We start from the raw sequence: 21,742 nt of genomic DNA, 5'->3' as shown, positions 1-21,742 counted from the left end.
TGGGTTCCTTTCCTAAATAGAAAATAATAATTTCAAATATCCCTAAAAAGATGACACACATCACTAATAAAGCAGTTCAACTCAACTGACCATAAAAGCACTTTAGGTTTTAAAGTGGCTCTCCTCCTCAGCAGATACTCTGTGGCATATGACCATGTCACAATCCTACCCAAGGACACCAATTCAGTATCCAGATTTATTTGAAAGAGATCAATATAGCTTTTTTTGAGTTGTCTACTGACTATAAATAGACAAATAAAACAAAGAACCACACAAACCTTGTTTATGTAATCCAAACTACCCACTTACATGCCGTCAAGTGGGGCTTGTTTGTAATGCTGATAATATTGAAGGCAGAAGCAATGCAAGCAATTTTATGTGTTAAATAACATTTTTTTTTTCTGCACATTTAATAGGATCAACATTTCACAACAATACAACAGTTGGATAAAGGTCACACTGTAGAATGTCAAAACATTGATAATGAAGGTTGCTGGAAAAATATTTGACCAATTTTGTTAATATATATGCATGGTCCTATGTCTATTTTTTTATTTATATATATATATATATATATACCCTTACAAAAAAATTACTGCAGTTTTTCTGAAGTAATACTGCTATTTTTTGGACATGAAAAAAACTGCAATACTGCACTTTTACTGCAGTATTACTGCACATTTACTGCAGTTTTACTGCATTTGTACTTCACTGTACTGCAGTTGTACTGCAGTTATTTTTGTACGGAATAAAGCTACAGCACATAGTGCGGTAAATGTGCAGTAATACTGCAGTACAACTGCAGTACAGTGAAGTACAAATGCAGTATAACTGCAGTAAATGTGCAGTAATACTGCAGTAAAAGTGCAGTATTGCAGTTTTTTCATGTCCAAAAAATAGCAGTATTACTTCAGAAAAACTGCAGTAATTTTTCGTAAGGGTATATATATATATATATATATATATATATATATATATATATATACACATATATATATATATATATATATATATATATATATATATATACAATTTCATTATAATCATAATACTCTCAAAATACTGCTCATTATCATGGTGCATTCATTCACAGGTTTAGCATTCATGCAATGCAGCAATACCATAACCTTCTGAATACAGTAATCTTGTGCAGCAGTGACACAAAGTAACATTTAATTCTAACCATGTAGGTGTTGTTTTTCTTTCTTTACCAACGGAACAACCTTTTAAGTACTCCTGCTGTCTACTGAAGTTGTGCTTATATTAATGCAAAATGATATTAAGTGATAAAAAGAAAAATATATTTCTAAACATGGGTGAGCTACAGCATATATATATATATATCGTTATTACTGTGCATTTAATTACATTGCGGTAAAAAAAATGAAATTCTCTTATAATCAGGTGATCTGTGCCCTTTCACTCTGCCCCAGGCAGCAGAATAACAAGGATCAGCATTGACTGCAACAGGTATGGTTACAATTTCCTCTTATTTACAGATGCAGGTCGCTCTGACTTTCACTTATGCCCAACAGGCTATGATATAAAATATTCAATGAGAATTCCTAGAATGATTACGTCACTCTGACAAAGCCTATTTTGTAGACCTAGCTTTAGGATTATATCTGCAACTCCCATTTTAGCTATACTTTTTTTTACTAACACCAGAACATACAATATTCCATACCGTATTGTATCTTCTTTTGTAGGTCTGTCTTCATAGGCAAAAACATTAAGCTCCTGCCATTGTTAGACCTTAATACTATATCTTGATTTACAGAGACATGCCCACCGGGGCAGCAGAATTGAGTCTTTCTATTGACACACACTGTACTAATGTGTCATCTGCAGGAAGATTATTTGCCAAATAACCTTTCATGTTGTGTCGAATGCCAGAAAAACTACAGCTACATCAATACATATAGGAGTCCCGCTGCATTTAGGCATCCACGATAAAGTAGGAAACACTTAAGGTTTTTTAAGGGAGTGTAAAGGGCAGTTTGCAGTTGCTGAACGTAAGCTGTCTGATCTATACTTCTTTCCACGGAGCTCAAGCTAAGGACCATTTTATCACAAGGCACCAGGAAGTCTCAAAGTAGTGGGAGCTATCTCACAGCTGAATGCACAAGCCATTAGGTGAAAACATATTTCAGTTCTTTATTTCATTTTTGTGCTTGTCATATATAGCATGGCTGGCAGGATCTCCTTGGGGTAACAGAGGTCTCTTCAGCTGTGTTATGCCTGGTGTATTCATGGATTTGAAAATAAGCAGAGAAGGAAATAATGCAATTACATGTTTATAACCTAATGCCTTTCATTCATCTACGGCCCTGCTTGGAGAAAATGCACTGAAATTTTCTTAAGTAATATTAGATAATGTCAGGCTTTGGAAATAGTTTTTTACTCATAAATACTTATGTTTAACAGGACAACAAAACCAATTACGTTAACCCTTAAAAAATACTAGCTAAAGCTCCAACGATGCATCCAAGTATGCACTCATACATGTTCCTCGGCAGGCTAACCAAATGTGCATGGTCTCAAGGATGGTTGGAAGAAGCAATCTCTCAATAATTGTTCTTATGGATGTACAGTACGTATTTATATAATACAATATGTAGACTCAAAGAGGCCGACTCTTCAGTAGAAGCAAACTAGGCTGTGGCCTAGGGTCATTTAGCTAAGGTAGTTTCTTATTTTAGCAAACAAGTGCATACAGAAGAGAGGTTTACAGAAACCTAAATGAGTATAGTGTGAACCACAACGCAAGCTGTTGCATAGGGCAATTTACAAAAAAGGAGGCCATGTCATGAGGCACTGTATAGTTCTGATGTTGGGAATAAAATGTAAGGGTGCAAAAATGAGGCGGGAGCTAATCTGACATACTTCTGTTATCATAATCCCACCACCCTTCCAAAAAAAAAAAAATAAGAACTGTCACATTTCAGTTGATCTCAAATCCATTTTTCTTTCAGTGTGTCTAGCTGACGTGTCATCAGTAATGTGTATTTTGTGTCTGTCCAATATACACATAGTATGTGCAGCTGTCACAGATTTTATACAGACTCACCAGATGTTGTTTAATTTAGCTTTGGTACCATATCCTTAAAAGTGAGCAGTCATTTCTTCTTTCACAAAAGCAAATGCGTTTTAAGTATGTGTTTTACCCATCACTGCTTCCCAGCTGGCATAATCTACCTAGGGATTTTGGGCAATCATTCATGGTTTTAGGAGAGCCTTTGGCATCAGGGAAGAGATGAAAAGGGTGCAGGGGGCAACTGTGATTTGGGTTGCTATAATTTGAAGATTTTGAGCCACTGCCATAAGCCGTTTTACTTGCATTTCCATGTGTAGTATTTGGGACGTAAAGGTTTTTGGTAGGATTATCACCCTGCCTGTATCCTTTCTGTACACCCTTCCTATGTGTCCTCTTTTGGCATAATATTTTTTGCTGGACTAGAGAGTGAACATGGAACTTGCATAGCTTACATCGGCCCCCAACATAAGCCACCATAGTCTGGAGGTGGTGGTCCATGCAGCTGTAAGCACACACCTGTCGATTTATCCATCCTCCCCTGTGACCTGTGCATCATCTGGGAGTGCAGAGCGCCGGGATATCACTGCACCCCGGAGCAGATGGCACACAGATCATGAAGGAAGAAGCCTCTGTGTTGATGGCTGTGCAGAGCTCAACCTCCTTTGGACTGCACTTGCATGAGATTTGGCTTAGGTGCCATAAGTGGAAGCTTGCTACAATAGGTATAAAGATGATTGTGTGATTTCAATGGCGCCAGCCCTCTCCTGTTCGACATACCATCTTCTACCTTTTCCAGTTCTGACCCTGGTTCTTTACACTTTAGGTATTAATGATAAGAATAATAATGTGTAATAGCATCAATGTTTTTTTAAAAGGTTTTGGATCTCACTGTGTTCATTGGTGATGTATATTAAGCCTTTAATGGTGATCCAATTAACATTTATCCCCTAAGGAACATAAATTGTCTTGATTCTGTAAAATATTGGTGTCCAAAAGCCTAATTACCGTACAAAAGTGCTAATTATCTAATCATATACTATTTTTCTACAGAACAGAAACAAAACATATTCTTTAAAGCAAAAAACATCAACGCCATGATTTATATTTCATGTGCACCAAAGTTTTCCTGGTATGAAAGGTCATAAATTACTGTAAAACTCAGACAAGCAATTTCAAAGCAACAGACTTCCTACTGAGAAGATTTTCTTAGAAGGGAATAACACACAGAGAAAAAATGCTTCGTTTGTGAAAGTTTGCAGAAAATATCAAGCATATACAAGCGAGAAACCCGACTTATAAATGTTTGTAAGCGATACAGGTAATGGCTTCCAAAACATAGCTATCAACCAAAAATGCTCATAACAATCTGGAGTCATTTTGATTGCAGATCGATTTTAACAAATATATAATACATTTGAATGATTGTCAGGTCTTAAGTTCCATTAAAAACAATACTTCTGTGCTCACATAGTACTAAAAATCAGATATACATTGTATAACTACGTGGAAGATATATATATATATATATGCAGGTAATGGAGCAACAATGACAAACTAGGGTACAGAGGCCTAAGAAAAGCTGAATATATCAGATATGGAACACCTCGATCACACTGTTCTACAGGGATTATGCTAAGGTTTACGTGGCTGCTAAAGTATGATGATCTGGTAAAGATTAGTAGGACCAGGCAGCAGACAGCAAAAAGGGAAGTTAAGCCATTCATCTGGGCTGCTGGCTAAATGTGAATTAAGTAGAAAGGCGAAAAGGTTGGGTAAGAGGCATGGGTTCAATGTCAAGGCCAGAGGTCAATGAAGGGAGTCAAAACAACATTTGGTTCATTATCACCTGGATAAAGCATTATAGGATATGTTTGATTTTGAAAATCATTATGATTACTTATTACTGATTTACGGCCATGCTTTCATGATCACGTGGACCATATCTATGAAGAGTCGAAGTTCTGAGTCAGTTGCCATAAAAACCGATGGCATGTTCTAGCTGATTGTGCAAAAATTAGTGCTTTGCACCAGAATTGCACTTTAAAAAATAGACCTTATAGATGCAAGCCCAGAATAATTTACCTGAAGTCATACCCATGGCTTTACAAAATGAGAATATACTAATTCAATTTGCAGGATGCAATTTAACCTCTACCTTTCTTCAGTACAACCTCATTTATTTTTTTCATATGGAAACCTGGCAGTACAGTAATGGTGATTTATTGTTCAATAAACCCATAAAACTGCAGTATATAAAGTCGAGTGTAGAAAGAGAGTGCTATGCTGGCATTCATTTAATATTTTCCTTTAAGAGAAAACCAATCTAATTTAGGTGATAGTACCGATAACATTCTGTATTTGTCACATGCCCTGCTGGAACTTCAGCTATAAACCTGGTAAACTGAGTGATAAAGAAAGCTGAAATCTCAAATGTGTAATTATATATATATATATATATATATATATATATATACTCTAATAAGGCATGAAATTATGCTTTGTTTCAGATAGGTATCAACATATCCATGGCAATAATAAAACAATTATCTCAGGTTATTGCAGATAAGCCATATTGTAATTTGGTCTGATGGAGGGTAAAAGGGGGGATAAGGAAAGTTCAACAGTTATTTACTATATAGCTTTGTTTCCATCAAAGGAATGGCAAGTGAATGAGTTGATAGTAACCTTCTTTTTTGTATTTGCCACAGTAAAGGAGCTTCATCTTCTTGTGGTTGATTAGCTGAGGAAACACAGACATGGATACCTGGCAGAGTCTTAGTAGAGGATGGTTGGTCTACATATAATATTGTATCTCAGTGCTCTACTAGAGCAGCGACAGTCCCAAATGTCAGTATTCTTTACTTATTTCAACGATAACCCCTCCCTAAAAGAAACATATGTAGTATGTTGAGGAAACATATGTTCAACTGTTGTGGAAACATATGTAAACTTGTTGGGAAACCATAACAGGGCTTGGCATGATAGAGGATAATAATTATACTATTTTTAGGGCAATTTTGGTGCAAATCTTAAAATAGCAACAATGTAATCTTGCTGACAGGCGCAATCCATCGCTTGCGGTGTCGCTTAGAGCAAAACATTGTGCCAGAATTGAAATAATCCTTATAAAATGTGAATGCAGGTAAGAACCAACTGACTTATCTAGTATTTTCATTTTTATACCCCTATAATAATTTTATTCATGTTTAGGAACAGCTACATTCACACCCCAACAATTCTTGAACTCCTTTGATGTATTGACCTTCCTCTCAAAGTCTGTACTATTATTTGCCTAATCATTGCTTTGACATGGTCTCTCCTTGCCACATGCAATCACAGCTTCTTGTACTTGAACTCGCATTTCTTAAAAAAGGTTTCCTTCACTATTGATTATGAAAGACCAACACTAGAAAGTGTCTCCATCAGACAGGATTATATAATGCACAATTCAATGGGCGAGAAAACCAAGGTAATCTCACTTATTTAACTATGCATTATAAGGGCCAACACTACACTCCTGCAAACTCTCTTTTAGCAAATAAACCCAAGTTGGAAATTTGAGTCACAGTGAGTCACCTCACTGATTGAACTATGCATTACGCATGTCCAGGTCAGCCCTTCCTGGAAAGAACATTTCCAGAGGTAGCCCTATAAGGTTACTTAGTGAGTTCATGGAGCTGAAACCACCAACTCTACAGCAAACGCTCTGGAAATCATGCTGAGTACTGGTTTAATGAATAAACTCTTTGAAAAGTATAACACAATGCCTATCAGAAAATATTATTGTTATTATTATTATCTTTTATTTATATAGCGCCAACAGTTTACGCAGCGCTTAATACAATACATATATACAAGGGATATCATAAGACAAGAATTGACAGACTAAGACAAACCAATACATTCGGTGGAGAGAGCGACATTATGTTGGATGATAGATCCATGTTTATACTTGTTCAGGCATGCTCTGGAACAATTAATTTCCACTTTGGATGAGAACATTAAATAATAAGAAATATGAGAAGAATGAAATATTATCCTATTCTATTTTCATAGATAAGGCTATCACAGAGCATAAATGATTAATACACATAAAATGATAATTGACTCCAAAGCATGTCAGTGCTGTGTGAAATATTTATTTATGATTCACTTAGATGTAATAGGCAGCGGCAGACACCCAGCTACTAATCCTATTAGTCAGGACAATTCTACCAGCACAACATGAGCGATATTAACTCATTGCAGGTTATCTAAACAACAGGTCAATAATGTAAAAACACAAAGCAGCACAATATTGGGAAAAAAAATGTTCAAAGAAATTCTGCTATATTCATGAAGAAAATGCAGGATTAGAAAGCCGCTAATGTGGTCTTAAATAAAAGTCATGATGTGGTTACTGAAGGATGCATATGTATCATTCCTTTACATAGCCAGCAGGTACTGTTATTAGCAATGTAAATTTGTGCATCTTCAGTTAACATATTAATCATGTCTAAATCTCATTCTAGCCCCAGTATTCCTTACCTAAATGTACTCAAAGACCGAAAATGTTCTAATTTATCATACCACTCTTGATCAGAAAACATGTAAGGTAATTATAAGACCTGCCTCATTAAATATGTGGGTATCCATGATTTATGATGGAAATCCATCTGGATTGGAGTGTAAAGTATAAATCACATTTCAAGGAATGAGTATCTCCATTCTATATTGAAATATATAGAAAAGACTTACAACATAGGTGTATTAGACACATATATTAAGCTCTGTATAACATATATATATATATAGAGAGAGAGAGAGAGAGAGAGAGAGAGAGAGAGAGAGATATTGTAGTCCAACAGTATAGCTAGTTTCATTAATAATCATAGTATTATATGTAGTAATAATAATAATACTACTACTAATAATAAAAAGTAATGACAACAAGGAAAAAACTTAACTCAAGGGGCTGTATTTAATTTTCAAACATATCTATCATTAGCTTTTATCTTAGTGTTGTCAATTTGATTCTACAGACTGATTCCAATTACCTCTGATAAAATGTAGCACTTTATTTCCAAATAAGCAACAAAACCACCTCTACTCAATTACTGTTGGTGACAGAATTTGTATTTAATTACCAAAGGTAAATACACGACTTTATTTATATAATGTGATTATTTTGGACTTGGCATTGATGTCGATGTATTTTCTCTTCATTATGCCCATATTTCTGAAACTAAAATGCCATGCAAAAGTATTTAAAGAAGAAGTAATGCAACAGAGCATCTAAGATTTAAACCAGTAACTTGAACTAGCTACCCCATAGTCTATTGCCATGTTTGCCGCGAGGTAGATAGAAAACGTGACCACGAGACTGCACAAAAATTAGATAATAAGATATTGATGTCCAATGCCACATCTCTTTTTTGCTTCTTTCTCTTATAGCAGTTGTTGGTATGGGTATATGATGTCATGATGATGCCAATATATGATGTCAGTGCAACTGAGTGCCAGAAATGTAATTAAATAGACCAGTGCAATTGAAGAACAAGTGCTTTCTTGCTAGCCAGAAAAGACCGGCTTGGAGTCCATCCACTTGAACCCTAAACATCACTGCTATTTTACTAGTTTAATAACAATAAAATGATTCCTTTTATAATTTTGCCCGGTTCCTAGACTGGATCATTTGATATAATTGGCACTGACAGCATATGTGCTAAAAGAGAAATTGGTCTACATGTTGGCTCATAAAGGCTCGATGTCCAAAGCATTTCTTGATTTCTGTACCTTTATCTAATATTTGGAAACCAGGATTACCTGGGATTACTTTTTCTGTACTGAAAATGTTTCTGCTGAAAAAGCAAACACATAGGGATTTGGATGGTGGAAATATTTGATTAGAAAAAGTAAACGTAAGTTGTTATATTGACTTTCATATTATTAACATTTAACATCCCATGTGATGGTAAGCAGAGAAAGAAATGTGAATTTAAGTTTGATTTTTTTTAAATATGTTTAGAGGAAAATAGTCCAGCTGCCATGAGCAATAGTAAAATCAAATAAGAAGTAGTGTTCAGAGGAGAAAAGAATCGCATAATTGTTGAATTATGGCAAATTTTGGTCCATTCATATCTCCTCATAGATAATTGATTTAAGCTTCCTGTCACATAACAAAAAAACACTCTCTTATAAATTGAAAGTACATGTTGACATAGCAACAGAAACAATCTTTTTTTCAAATGGTCTTTGTTGTTTTAATGTGATTAAATCATTTTGAGGAGAAAAATAAAATGCAGATCTACTCAACGTTCTGCTTAATAAGATTGTTCAAGTAAAGTTTTGTTGATGTAGCAAGATGTAATTGACAAATAATGTTTTGGACCAAGAAAGTCGAAACTAAGTTATTTCAGTTGTTTTATAACTTATTTATATTTATATTTATGAGATGTAATTAATTTAAGTTATATTTTGTAATTAACACATGTCCGACTTTTTCTTTGCACATTGTAACATGTAGGGCTGTAGAACACTGTGATACACTTCTGCCTAGCAAGAATCTTGCAAAAGAGCAAGATTAATGGAAGGACAGATGGGCAGAGGCACTTTGGTCCCACAGAGTGACTGCCCCTCATAAAAGGACAGTTTACCATCCTTGATAGACCCATAAAATAAGAAAATGTACCCTATTTGTACTTTAGTATGTACCCTTTTGGAATAAATAAACAAAAGCAACTAACTTGGGTAGAAGCTAAAGCTCTGCAGCTCCAACCACCCTCCTACTCTGTTAGCTTGTCAATTCAAGTAGCCAGAAAGCACTCCCAAGAAAATTGATAGGAGTGTTTTCCGTACATGAACACAGGGGTCTGAAATGGAGATCTGCTAGGCTGAATGTATCCCCACAAAAGATAATAGCTGGGGTGGGGGATGCATTTGCTAAAACAACACAATGGACATTTTAAGGATCCGCTCACTTATCATATGCATTATAGTACATATGATGACTGGAGTGTCCCTTTAAAGTGGAATATTTGAGAGGTATTTTAAACTATCAATGTGATATTGTTGGTCTTAGAGACATAATTTGATGGGAGATAAGAAGCATTCATCCCATCTAGTCTGCCCATTTTGCTGATGTAAAGACTCATACCTTAATGAGTTCTTGGTCTCATCTTGAATTCGGCATAGCAATGTGCATATCCAATGCATGTTTTATCCATACATTCCCTAACTGTGTATACCATCTACCACTTCTGCTGGGAACCTAAAATATATCTTTACATTCAGTTGATTGAAAAAAAGAGTCATATTTTAGTAAGTAAGGTATAAATAGTTCCAACTAATCTCTAATCCCAAGGAGACTCCTATATTTTTAGCAGTCACTCGTGTTGGATATGTCTTTCTCAAACCAAATTTAAACTTTACAGAGTATTTCAGTCTCAGAACTAGAATTAACGAATTAATAATGTTCATGATACATCCTTGATCATCAAATCCTGTATCAGAGGTAGGCACACAAGTTCCCATTAATACTGGCTGGGGTCTCTATCCACTATAAATAATTAAAGCTATATAATGATGGTAGGAGATCTCTTACCCCTCTGCCCACTCAGTGTCTTTACAACTCTGCCTCCTCACTTCAGTGTCCACCTCCTTCACCTTAGTGCTTATACACCTTGCCTCCATCCCCACCTTAGTGTCCATACCCCTCTGCCTCAGATAAGTGGAACAACATCCCAGTAGAAGTGGTTGAGGAGGATTTAACCATATATGGGATAGACACAAAGCTGATCGTGACCAAACAGAGGTCCTGTCTAACAGAGCCTAGTCCAGTGTCAAGGATCAAACTGCCCTGTTTGGAAAATTGGGACCAGCCTGGCCCACCCCCCACCCCTTTTAGACGTCCACCCAGGATAAATGGTGGTTAATAATTTTAAAAGTTCTTTCTAGAATTTATTTGTCATACTATTTGTTTGCATTTTTTTTCCAAAGGGCTTAGATGGCTACAGGTTCCAAACCTTTTTCGATGGATGCAGAATAAGGAAATTGTAATATAACCACATTTATTTAATTTTCATAAAATAGGCATGCATGACTAGCGGAGGGAAATAAATAGATTTGCTCAGATTGTCGATATTTGATTAAACCTAATATTCCCGATGAACAATGTAATGCACACTTGTCAAGCACAGTAATCCTAGCAGACCATGTTGGAAAACAATCTTGCTATGAATCTATAACATGAAAAGATTAATTTGAAATTTTAGAATGAAGAGAGGAGACAAAGGTATATCACTTTTTGATTCTTTACCCGCTGTTACATGCATATTCATGCTACGTTACACCAAGTGAAACTATATATATTCTTCAAGGAATAAAAACCTGTAGGTCCTTATTTAGGTATTTTTGCTCTAATTTTTTTTATAGTCTAAATGATCAGAAATCAAAATCACCATGTTTGGAGAATATTTATTGTAAAAGAGGACTTCTCATTTTCTCAAACTCAAAAAAAGTCCATGTTAAAAATACGTCTGCATATTAAAATGAATAATAAATCTATATTGTGATGCCCCTTTGCATGATCATACGAGCTAATGCTAGGATTTAGACAGACCTTCACTGCTCCATATTATTATTATTTTGTTATTTTTCTCGGATGCCTGCTCACTGAGTCACTTCTTCTGCAATTTGGCCGCTCGCCTGTATGGCATGACTTTTAGTACTGTGAAGCTAGAATTCATCAAGCGTACAATCCAGCTCATTGTGTCATGCTGCCAGTATATGCTAATTGCAAGATTGCACACTTCATGTTCAATGCAGGTAATCATACTTTGATGATGGTCCTTGTTACAATAGGAAACTACCGCAAATAGTATATAATTCCTAAAATGGATACATCTGTGGCTGATAACATAACATGCTCTAAGCCACATCATATTACACAGGATATAATTCTAACATTATCATCAACATAAAATTACAATGCAGATTTTCTTGAAAAAGTGGCCCAGACTGGTTGTAGGGTACAGAGTTAAATTCTTGGTGGACAGCCAGCTATGTTACACTAACAAGTTATGAAGATACTCGTCATCTTGTCCCATCTGCAGTTCCAATTATGTCACTATGCAATAAGAAAATGCCATTGTGTAATTTTCCTTCCCTGCCAACCATGTAACAAGCATCATACTACCTTAATTTTTTTAAACGTAAAAGGCAATATGAGCTCCAGAAGCTACAGATATGTGACTTCCAATAAAAGTTACTGCAAAGCAGTTACCTTGCCTTATATGTTCAAAACTTGCTAGTAACGATTTTAAAAGTCTTTGATATGCCTTCTGTTCCTTGATCTCAATTTTTTTTTTCACCAAGTAAATGATTAAAGCAAAGGATGCACTTAATGTTGAACTACAAAACCCTGAAATTACCTAGAGCAAACTTCCAAGTTAATCCAATCGTTCATGTTAATCCATGCACTAAAAATATTCCCAAGGTTTTAGGTCTTGTGAAAATGTTGCCAGGAAATTAAAATGAAATGAAGTAAAAAGAAAAAAGTATCGGTTTTAAAAGAAAACATCAATTTCATGAATAGCATTCTGTTTATGAAGCCACTTGAGACAACTTTATATTTGGAATGCACAAGCAATTTACAGTATATTTTCCATAGAATGTTTAAAGTCTTCACACCCCTAAGATGTGTTCTGTATTGAAGTGCTCTTGTCTAATACTTGGATAATAGAACAAAACATTTTTATTTAAACAAGTAAGTAAAAAAAAAACCCAATACATATACACCAGGGGTGTCCAAAATGTGGCCCGCGGGCCAAATGCGGCCAGCAGGACCTCGAGGTGCGGCCTGTGTGAGATCGGCAGCCAGGGCAACCGGGATCACAAGAGCCCTGCTGTGCGTACCTGTGGGAGGGTCTTTTGTACTGCACAGAGGAAGCGGAACCCAGCAGAGTCATGTGAATGTACGTGACATCACATAACTCTTCTCCAGTCCTGCTTCCTTTGTGCAGTACAAGAGAACACAGAGGGAGGTCTTGCCCCCTGATGAAGTCTGTGAGCGGCATCGAGAGAGCTGCAGTGCAGGTAAGGGTGTGTGTGGGGGTGTTTGAATGAGTATGCGTGATTGAGGGAATTAATTTGCGAATGAATGAATATATGAATGAATGTGTGTGTGTGTGATAGCATGGATGTGTAAGTGGGGGGGGCATGGTACAGGGTGGCTGTAAGTGATGTGCAGACTCCATACTGCTGGCAGCATCAATACACAAGGGGGGCAGCTAGCCAGGTTTCAGCATTTACTGGTTGCCTGGGTATGATAGGAGTGTGATTGCTGTTAGGTAATCCTTATTAATTTTGTAATAATATCAAAACATATTTATCTTTAAATGAAACTAATAATATAAAAAAAAATATCACATGAACTGCTACATAGAGCAGCTGCAGGAGAAAACAGTCACTATTGGGTGATATTAAATACAAATTACTTACAAAGATATGTTTGGCCTTAATGTTGGTAGTCTTGATGATAACCTTTTCAAATTCTGAAAAAAAATATATGAAGACAATTTATTAGATCATTAAAAAAGAAGTATAGCAAATATCCCATGTGATTGGGAACAAGTAACCCTTAAACTATATGAATATAGCAAGATACAGAAGTATTAAGAGGGAAAATCTAAATAGTATAACTTAACTATATATTAATACAATTAGAAAACACTACAAGCACATCATGCTATAGAGGTTACAGTCATTTAAGCCATAAACAAAAGCCTTCATTAAACTGAAATGCCAAATTGCATACATATACCGAAGCTGGTAATGCTTTCAGTGCCTATGACAAACATGCTTGGATACTTTAAATACTTATTCCTATTTGTGAATACTGTTAGGCAGTATAGTCTGTAAACTTTCAGAATATTAGTCAGCCTTCAGGGTGAGAACATTAAAATACTAGACTAAGTCCCCCTCCTGTTAACATTCGAAATGCTTTTCACCAACCAATGTGGCACGAAAGGGGAATTCTTGGAAGTTTTTGTTTTAAACTCAAAGGCAACCAAAACTTACTTATTTTGTGCCTACTTTCACATGCTGTTTGTTAATTATCCTGGTAACTTTGATTAGCTTCTCATACAATAGGTTTAAAAAGGACATTCTATTCTATCCTTTGTCTGGAGAACATGCTAGTAGTAAATTAGATGGTTGACCGAAAATCTGCACAAAATAATCAAGAAATTCATGAGCAATACATTTTATAAAAGATAAAAAGATACAATGATACATCCCATTATACTATACAGAGCAAATGGTCCTAAATTGAGAAAATGCTTAATCTCACCATCTTGTCTCAATGGACAAAGCTATTTGCAGGCAGTCTTGTGAAGCATTACTTGCGCAACTACTTACTGATTACTTACAAAATTGTCTTCTTACCTAACATGCATCAAATGGAGGAGAAATACAAGTTCCATTATGATCCTGATCATACATGGATATGAACCTGAGTTTCAAGGTATGTGATCCAGCCTCAGGGTCTCAGGATGAAGGGGCAAAATATCACCCAATTAGGAGCTAACTCCTTCATACTCAACGTTGATCTAATTATATATAAGTGCTTTTTTTATATAAGTGCTAATTAGTGATTTTGCTATGAGTATGCCATGGTTGACATCCCTGTTTGGATGCTTATTACTTAATTAAGTCACTATATAAAATCTGCATTATGAGCCATTAAAGAGATAATGTTTAAAGAGTCTTGGGTCAGCTCATTTAAGAAGTTCCCAGGTCTGACATTTTGCTTTAAAAAAAAAATATATATATATATATATATATATAGTAGGATTATATTTCAGTGTCAGATTTCTCAATCTCCTTGAGCAAAATTGTTATTTTTATAATAGTACTTGTCTTATAGGTCTTTTCTGTGCACAAGCCCAGCTAGATTAATTCACAAAAAATGCTATTTTATCTAATATTAAAAGCATGAGGGCATAATAAAAGTTTAGCCTGAAGTCCATGAAAAACAGAGGAGACAGGGGCCAAATCCATGTTGAAAAATATGAGCAATATATTTTTATAAAAGTTTGAGTCGGTGAGAAGTTCTCAAAATCAAATAATAAAGTTAACAACCCCAGTTATGTATTGTCATGACAATAAAAAATAGTGCATGTTATTTTTGCATTATAGTTACATAGGTCTGGAACATTAGTAGAAGCTGTGGCACCCACATACCCTAGGTGTTTAATCTTTGAGGAAAAGTGGTTATCATATGAACGACCTGGACCGGCAGTATGAAGGGGCCTCCTGATGACGTGAGTGCAGCCGAAGGCTGGTAGCTAGCAATCCGGCATATCCAGCCACCGGCTGCACCCTGCAGCACCCATTCTTGGTGTGCCAGATAAACAGTCCAGGCCTGATTGCATGTAAAAACCTCTGCCTCTATGCTTATCTACTTTAGTATAGTGGGTCTAGCCTATACCAGTAGGTAATAAGAAGTAAGTCAACTGATTGGTACATGGTTTATTCTCTGGTAACAAAGCCACATGACCTCCATATTTGTAGTACAGAAAATAGACTAAGCCAATGGTTTAGGGAACCACATGTGTCACTAATATGCCACAGTTATCTTCCCATATAAAATATAAAGACACACAGAATTCGAGGTCACCATATTTATTGTACATGTGCTCCTCCATGAAAGCCTATATATATATATATGTTTTTCCCTTACTAAAGGCACATTGGTCATTTTGTATGTTATTATGTATGCAAACATACAATAAAAGTATGCAGAAAAATATAATGATCCATGTCAAGCTCATGTGAGATTGAACATCTTCATAAAAAAAAATATCTTTCTGAAGCAGCATGTGGGCTGGACTTTTATTTTCCCTATGACTAATGCAGATGGTTACTGTTACTTTGTTTACTTTCTTTATTAGATTTTCCTGAATCAAACGGATATAAGCTCTAACAAAGGCCACTCTTATCAATATTGAAGAGACATTCACAAAAGGATATTTGAACAAAATGAAATTCTGTATGTCAGTAGAAGACAGTCTGGAGTTAGAAAGTGCCAGATAATTAAATAGAAGACAAGATCTCAAATCCTGGACCTTTCTTGGAGATGAGATACGTCAGACAAACCACTCACTGATACATTTTAGCAGTCAAAGAAATTATTTTTATTATGTCTAACACTGGAGATGGTTAAAATCGTATGAAACTAAAGGTAAACTGTAAAGCTAAAAGCAACTTTATTGATTAAAATATATAAAAAGAACCTTATATTTATGTTTTGGGGGGGTCTTGATAATGAACTTCAACCTGTGTTCTGTAGAATACACCCCCTTATTAACCTCGTAATTTGTACTCATTTGAAAAACACTGTCTCTTTTTCTATTCACTACCTACTTTTAAACTGAACTCCACCACAGTTGTGTAGCAGAAACAAACTGAATGCCCCACGGTTAACCTTACGAAATCTACTTTTGGAATATAGCTAAAATTCTCCTAAGGCTAGTGCAGTGCCCATAGAAAATGATTGCTGTAACTGGAGGCAAACAACAGTACAACAGTTCTAGTATTTATTTATAGTTCTACGATTAGAAATGTTCCCATTTAAAAGAGAGAATGAAATACCACTACTTCTATATTCTTTGTCTGCTTTAGATTATGTAGTGTGTAGCAGATATGAAGGGGGATTGACTGCAAAAAATAAAATGCAAGAACCTGAACGCAACTATAATTCTCCCACATTTCCCATTTGTCCTGTTGGGTCCTGATTTTCTGTCCTGCTGCCTCGTCCAGTGAGGAAGATCAGAGGGTTTCCCCTGAACATGTCACTGGCCTCTCAAATCTACTTTGGTACATGCTCTTGCAGCACAGACCTTAATTAATGCTTCCATGTGGTAACATTTTAAAACTGAGTGCAGCACTATGATGTCATATTGAAGCATTTGACTTCAAGATAGCTGTACAGGTAAGGTAGGTGAATGTTCTTGACCCATCTCCAACCATGGTCCCCAAACAAAGCTGCCCTACATTGGACACCAGAAATATTAAGAGGTTAGTCCTACTAAAGATAAGTGTCCACTATATATATAAAGCAAATGGTTGCTACCAATACTGAAAGTCCAAGAGATATTAGATCGATGAATAAACCATATGATTTTGGAATATAATACACACCTACATTATGTAAAAAATGTTTTCAAATATAGAAAACGCTTATATATTTGGATTAAAGACAGACAATCTAGAGCTACTCAATCTGTAGCCATACCCAAGAGTATGATAAAAAATGAGAAAGTTGCAGATCATAGTAGGTGTAGTTCTATTTAGAAATTAGGCCAAGCTGTCATTAACCTGACATGGACTGTTAAAAGCAATACAAAATGGGAAAATCGATTTTGTGATGAACAAGCTATAGTTGAACAAGGCTTGTTTGATGGTTGACAGTAAGTTGGGAATGGTTTCGTCATCTATACAAATTTAAATATTAACCCGTTTTGTAGTAGCATACAATTTTTTTCAGTTACAAGAGGTAACCTAGTTTGTAATACTTACAGAATTGCATATGGCCATAGATCTCTTTACAAGGATGGTCTTAATGCCAGGTGACAAGGGAGGGGTCCAGTTGTTACCCCATAAAATGTCCCCAATGTGTAACTGTAGATGTGAAAGCTGCCTGGGCTGCAACAGAAGAGTTTGCATGGGAGAGGGAGTACACAAGAGATATATGCTTACTCTAACATAAGGGTGTGGAGGGCAACAAAGACACAATCTGCCTAGGGTGCCATTTTGTATAGGACCAGGGGTGACTCATTATCATAGTATTTTATTTAAATGTTCCATCTTTATTAATGGTCTGACTCAAACTTTTTGGAAGCAAGGATCATCTGTGGCTGACAAGCCCAGTCCAGTGTTAGTAAGTTTTGGATAAGAGTATAATATTATAAAATTGGTGCTTTAAGAGTTCATCTGAAAGAAGTTCTTCACATTAAATTTGGTTTTGTTTTTTTATCTGTTAGTGTGAACTTGTGCTCATCAATTCCAGACTTGTCATGGCTCATTATCTGGATATCATCATGGGCAGCTTTGCATTGGAAAAATATGTTAAGGCATCTGCCCATGTGCTTTTCTGTTCCGCATCACATAATGCGATGGAAACAAGACATTTATAATTTGTATTTTATAGCATTCCCTGTTTAAAAGAAACATTTAAAACAGACAATGAAATAGGTCTAGATTATTTGAACAGATCAAATATAAATATAAAATGTTTAATTAAGAATTCATGTTAGGGTTAGTGAATGGGGAAAAGGGATCAGAACTGGTTATGGTAAAATGGACAAGCAATTTACATTTTTGGCGGGAAAACTAACTTGTCGTGTGACACAGAAGGAGTTATTGATTATTCTGCTGGTGTTACAAAATGAAACTTTTTTCTCATTTAAGTGCTCCTGTATACTATTGCTGTGTGATTATAAAACCTGAATAAGACACTATTCATAAGAGTTCTTGGCAGCTACAGTATGCAAGTAGCATGTATCAGCATCAATCATACAGGATGTAGACTGAGTGACTATGCTAGTTTAATGAAACAGAAAACGTAAATGACATAAAAACAACATGATCTTGCCTAGATATACAACTCTTGCATTCATTATAATGTCACATGCCATCTTGATTTTTAGGTTACATTAACTTCATCATGATGGCATGGAACGTCATGAATAAGACGCATTTTATTAATAGTTTTGAATGATTTTCTTATACTTTGGAGTGATTGGGAACCTGGCTAGGGTTAGAGCTGGGTTAGTTTTATGGAGAAAACCAAAAAACTGAAAAAAAATCTTTCTTACAGGACTTTTTTTTCTTTTATAAGCATTAGGCTAGTTTGTGCATGCATTTTACACTTATTTGTTATCTATACTAGGTATGTGCAATTTATTATAAAAAAAGTGAAATGTTTTATAACTTTTTTTGTTACTTTATTGTTCACAGTAAAGGATGGCCTTGGATATAAATACATTTGCATGAGTGCGCTAAATAAGAAAAGAAGATTAATTACTGAACATACAAAGTGATTATGAACAGTTCTTTATTTATACTGCTCGCCTTACTTGTACTTCACTACCCTATCCAGGTTTAGAAACATGGTGTTATATCTCTATACTACTACTACTACTACTACTACTACTACTTCTACCACTACTAATAATACTATTGGTATAAAGCATGCTAAGATCATGTCAAATTTCCTCTGTAATGTGCTAGATCTTCTTTTAAACAGAATACTTTTTTTTTTTTTTTTTAAACATATTTACATGTTTATTTTTTCTTTTGAAGCAGTCCTGGGGCGTTTCCTTTCCTATTTAGGGATATGCTATTCTTCCAATTTAAAGGTCATGATCAAGTTAAAGCCAACTCAAATACTATCTAGTGTATGGAACATTAACTCCAACAAAATGTATCCAGTGATTTCATTGTTATTTATAAAGAGTCAACCATGCCTTGAGATGACATTTTACCTTTAAGTGTCAGCTTTGAGAGCCTGGTGAGCGTGTGTGTGTATCTTGAGTAATGCTGTTGGGTAGACTTGCTGTAAATTACATGTCCCAAATTAAAAAATAATATTACACTGTAATATATTCTTGAGACAGACACTAAATATTCATCTGCGCCTTTGCTTCACTCCCTTGACATTGCCTGGCTAAGTTTAATGCTATTATCGTGGGAGATGGGATGAAAATGATGAGACAGATTGTCTTTTGAAGATGACAAGTATTTCAAAAAAGATATCAAATGAACTATCTCGTTTCTTTTTTTCACACATTTTCATACTTTGATAGTAGTTGTTAAGTGAAGTAGTTTTTGACCTGGAACATAACATGTCAACAGAATTGCTGAACACAGGAGAATTAAGTACATCCAAATGATTAACTTAAATCATGTTGAAAATATGACAGATCAGTTTCTCTTACTAAGTGTCAAGTCACATTCGGAGGTCTTCAGTGCCATATTTGAATAAAGCAGTTAATTGACAAGGCACAAATACTATTCCTAAGCTGTGTTATAGCATAACACCTAACAAAGGAAATAAGTAAGTAATAATGGAGGCACTTGGGCTAAATGCCCGAGCATGGGAGAATATAGTAACAATATTATTTTCCTTTTTGTTTAACAGCAAATGCTAAGAACATAAGGGCATATATGACCAGTTCTTCTATATGACCTATATTCCATTTACCTAGCTAACATTCAGAGCCTCTTTGTCCAAATGAAAATCCATTTTCACTCCAAAAAGACAATTCCGTTTTTATTTGGGGAAGTCGTATACTTGCATGGATTTTGCTTTCTATATCTTTGCATTTTTATTCATCATTTCTTTGCTTGAAAGTATCTATTCAATTTAAAAACATATTTTCTGAAGGTAGTAAATACCATATTTTTCCTTGGTTTTCTGTAAAGTCATCTTGCCTTCTGTATTTGCAATTTCATTTCCTGATGTCTCAAGGGATTTCCTGGTGTTATATGGATGTTTCTTTTGATTAACATACCCTCAGAGAGTCGTATGTATCGGTCCTAGGCATACTTGTCTATGGTTTTCAAAACGTTCCTTATCGGTCTCCAGTCTGGTGTTAATAAACCCATCTTCTTCAGCCTTACTTCACAACCCATTTCTTCTATTACCATAATTAATGTTGTCCCTTGACTTCTTCAGACCCCATAATGTTTTGAGATACAATGACAAAAATTGTGCAGCATATTAAAAGAATAATTACAGAGAAAGTCGTATCCTCCCCTTTTGAGGTGATTATTTTTACACATGATAATATCTCTCCGGCCCTTGCCTTCTCAATAACATGTTAAGCTGCAGTTTATTTGTAAATACAGGACTTGGTGTACATGTTGTTCCCAACATTGTCTTTGATCTCCTGATATTAAACTAGGAGACTGAAACGTGCGCACTAGACTTTGATGTCAAATATATCTTGCTCGTTGAACAAGGTAACAGTGTGTGGTCCATTTTCACAGGCAACATTTCAGTGTTCTGACTGCTGTAGTATATTGCAGCAATAAACTGAAATAGAATCATCTTTCTCAATGCTGAAAGACGGAAAGAAAGTAAATACAAGATCATGATGATTTCTATTTACTTTCATATACGTGCATTTAAGGAAGAAAAAGTTAGCTAACTAAACAGTACTGAATGTTTGAGAAATCTGAGACTATTGTATGCAGAGATGTATTTATGTTTAGTGCTGCCCTAGTCTTGACCCAAGGGCAGCACACCGAGCTGGCCCCCCGCAGCTGCCGTCATTACTACGGAACTCAGTGCCTGCAGTCTATAAAGAGATCTCCCCTGTAACTAGCCTACTGCATAGCAGCACAATGTGGGGGCTGATCACCGGATCTGTTCCCCCTGTTTTGCAGCAGTGAGACTGCGCCCCCACTTGAAACTCCTGCCCTAGGCCAGGTTGGCCTAGGACAGAATACATCACTGATTGTATGTGCTCTGATGTCTAAGAGTTCCGTTCATTAAATATGTAATGTGAAAATATTGTCTAATGAAAGTTAACGAGCATATATTTCATCAGTCTGTTTTTTTAGGTGTATTTTAGGCTAGCTAATTAGGAAAGCAAATTCCAAGACAGACTTTACTCTGCTTACTGGCAGCATGGCGAATGCAATAGGTTGCAATTGGAG

General features: G+C 35.6%; 2 long non-coding RNA genes across 2 annotated transcripts in view; both read right to left on the bottom strand.

Moving 5' to 3' along the window:
* The window catches only part of LOC128490222 (uncharacterized), an 83,315-nt gene extending 69,765 nt beyond the window's left edge, over window positions 1-13,550 (bottom strand). The window contains exon 1 of the long non-coding RNA XR_008353934.1: window positions 13,517-13,550. This is a non-coding gene — a long non-coding RNA (uncharacterized LOC128490222). The remainder of the gene's footprint in view (window positions 1-13,516) is intronic.
* LOC128490221 (uncharacterized) overlaps window positions 13,545-21,742 on the bottom strand; it is a 67,146-nt gene continuing 58,948 nt past the window's right edge. Inside the window, exon 3 of the long non-coding RNA XR_008353933.1 lies at window positions 13,545-13,569. This is a non-coding gene — a long non-coding RNA (uncharacterized LOC128490221). The remainder of the gene's footprint in view (window positions 13,570-21,742) is intronic.

Source organism: Spea bombifrons, chromosome 4 (genome assembly GCF_027358695.1).
Source record: "Spea bombifrons isolate aSpeBom1 chromosome 4, aSpeBom1.2.pri, whole genome shotgun sequence".
NCBI classification, from domain to species: Eukaryota; Metazoa; Chordata; class Amphibia; order Anura; family Pelobatidae; genus Spea; species Spea bombifrons.
This window is presented reverse-complemented; position numbering and strand designations above follow the sequence as displayed.